This window comes from Aplysia californica, unplaced genomic scaffold, assembly GCF_000002075.1.
Source record: "Aplysia californica isolate F4 #8 unplaced genomic scaffold, AplCal3.0 scaffold00186, whole genome shotgun sequence".
Classification (NCBI taxonomy): Eukaryota; Metazoa; Mollusca; class Gastropoda; order Aplysiida; family Aplysiidae; genus Aplysia; species Aplysia californica.
The window spans coordinates 321,696-324,582 of NW_004797456.1; the positions used below are offsets into that span (position 1 = coordinate 321,696).

At 37.0% G+C, this 2,887-nt stretch overlaps 1 protein-coding gene across 1 annotated transcript in view; it reads left to right on the forward strand.

Annotated features, from left to right (window-relative positions):
- LOC101851409 (ALK tyrosine kinase receptor) overlaps positions 1-2,887 on the forward strand; it is a gene marked incomplete in the record, with an annotated part of 269,826 nt that overhangs the window by 197,523 nt on the left and 69,416 nt on the right.

The window sequence follows — 2,887 nt, forward strand, 5'->3', positions numbered from 1 at the left end:
GCGCTATGCGAATATCGGTGTGTTCGCATGGCTCTCGTCCATCAAACAAATCGGCCATGCCAGTTTGACATGTCAGACAGCGACAATTTTGGGATGTTTCCTAAGCACTTATCCGCGCCTGTACGAGTAAAAAGTCATTTCGCCGCCGACAAAAACGATTTCCTTCAGACGAGAGACACTCAGCGCACGCGCGCGTCATTACGTTTAGCTGGGTGAGCGACAGTTCTAGTGGCTCTCCAGAGACCACTCAACGTCTGCAAGACAGCAGCGGTCTTCAGTTCAGATTTTCAACATCCATCTATAGCCATTTTTCGTTACAGAAACTGTTACTCATAATAAAATAATTTTAACCCCCCCCCCCCCTTTTCCCCCACAAAACAACAATACAAAGCAAAAAATTAAAAGCAGCACAAAACAGTCGAATGTATTTTATCCTTAAAAAGAACAACCGCAAACTCACAGCAGGTACAAGTTCAGAGAAAGAAAAAAAATCCAGGGGTGATACTCTTGACATCTTGCTTCTGATTGGATATGAATTTTGAAACACAGAATTTCGGAGGACTGGGAACCAGAGACAAACGAATACTCTGTCTTGATGGTATTAGTCATGGTTTCGATTCTGAAAAGGGTTTTTTTTCTGTTTGAGTGGCATTTTTTGTTTTGTTTTGTTTTGTTTTGGTTTTGGTTAATACTTTTGTTACTTACAGATTAAGGTTGAGGAATAGATGAAAGTAGACTCACAGTAGGCTTGGGACTGTGGTGACAGCATTTTTTTAAACATAATTTCCTTTTGAATTCTTCTTGTGTGAGGCCCTTATGATTATAGGCTGTGAACAGGTTCTTTTCATCTTTCTTGCTACTTTGCCTGGATACATCGATGAGGTTTCACGATACTCTTAGTTTATTTGTCATCATCTTCATCTTGGTCTAATTCGTAGAATTCATACGTTTGGAGTAAGCAACAAAAAAAGTAAAACAAAAACAACAACAACAACAAGCGAACAGCAAAATCAAAACAAAACAAAACACCCCCCACCCCCCCACAAAAAACAAAGAAACAAAAACAACAAAACAACAGAACTAAATAACTCAACTTCATGATGTCAACAGAGTTCTATTTATTGAAAATCTGGATGAAATACAACCTGTATGATCCAAATGTAATCGACTACACCAGCCAGACGATGACGCTCCTCCCCGGTGCAGCCCAGAATTTAATCCAGAGAAATGTTGTACCCATTCCTCGTCTTCTTTCTTCCGACTTGTACCATGTCTGTGCTGTGTCCTAAATAATAAAGCTTGCTGTGAAACGGGGATATGCGCTATACAATCAATGCTATTCTTTATTATTATTATTATTATTATTATTATTATTATTATTATTATTATTATTATTATTATTATATTAAAATTATCAGTATTATTTTTATTATTATCATCAGTATTATTATGATTAAGTATGACCAGGCCTTAAATATTTACTCTCTTTGTTTTAAAAAAATTTCTGACCTGCCATCTCGGTCACGATTGAAATATTGACTGTAGGAATGGTAAAACTGAAGAGACTTGACATTTTAAACAATGTATTTGTTTGAGCATGACTAGATTTTCCAGAAGGGGGAAAATAAAAAAGAGAAATTGAAGAAAAACAAAGTAAAGCAATAAAATAAAACGGTCTCCCTTTTTGCAAATTTGGACAAATAGGGTTTACAATGCACAGTAAAAACGAATTCAAAATTTAAAGAAAAATATATGAACTCTTAGTAATATTTTGTTCTGATTGTGCACACTCTGCTCCAATTTTTTTTATAGAGTGTGACCACTACAATTTTAGTAACTGCGGGATTATGTATTCTCTTTGTTGAAGAGTCAGATTACCGAATTGTACAAAACCAGCCAAATTAAGACGACAGAGATCAGCCTCTTATTAAAAAGGTCTAGCGCATGGCGTATCTCAAACTAATTTTTTAAAAACAAAAAGTCCTTCAAATTACTCCAAACAATGTTTAAGCAACATGTCTTTACAGAAGTGGGACCGTTGTCAAAATTACGGTTTAAAAGCTTTACCCATTTTCTCTAATGAATGACTTTTACAAACAATTAGTAATAAACAGCATCTGTGTAATGTATACCTTCCCTCAACAGGAAGTTCGATGCGCTTTATAATCTATATTATTAGCCCAGCAGACTCAAAACAATATAGAAACATTCTCGATTTCCCTAGAAACATACAGTGCCAGCAGCCGATTAAGAGCTCAAACACTACCAAGCTGACAGGGTCCTTTGCTTGCTAAAACCAGGTACCCATTTCCATCTGGGTGAGATGAGGAAAAATTCCCAAGGCCATAACGTCAGACCCCAGCGGCTTTTAAACCCACGATCTTTCCAGCCAACCCACAGGACCGCCTACGCCACATACCAGCTGACAAGAGAAGCGTTCGTCCAAAGAAATGTTAATAACTTTCTTGTTTATTACTTAATTAACACCAGCACTGACTGAAAGCTGGAACATGCATCCGTATTACATTATTTATATTATTTTCATTGTACATTTACAACTACTCAACGCAACAAAATGTCGAGAGAGAGTCAGAGAACTCATGGCGTCCGTTCTTACCAGCAAGTTTTCACGTGAATAATTTCAACTTTTAGAGCTTTAGCACGTGACTGCAAGCCACATTTTTTGGCTTTCATATTATCTGTCGTTGTGCTTTCTATTCATTCCGCCAAATCGTTGGAAAGAACTGAAGATGGTATGTAAAACATTAAAACTTTTGTCTCGAAGTATCCTGATTTTGTCACTCTGCAAAAATAGAACATTCTTATGCGCTTAGTCACATCACACTCGTCTCTCTCTCTCTCTCTCTCTCTCTCTCTCTCTCTCTCT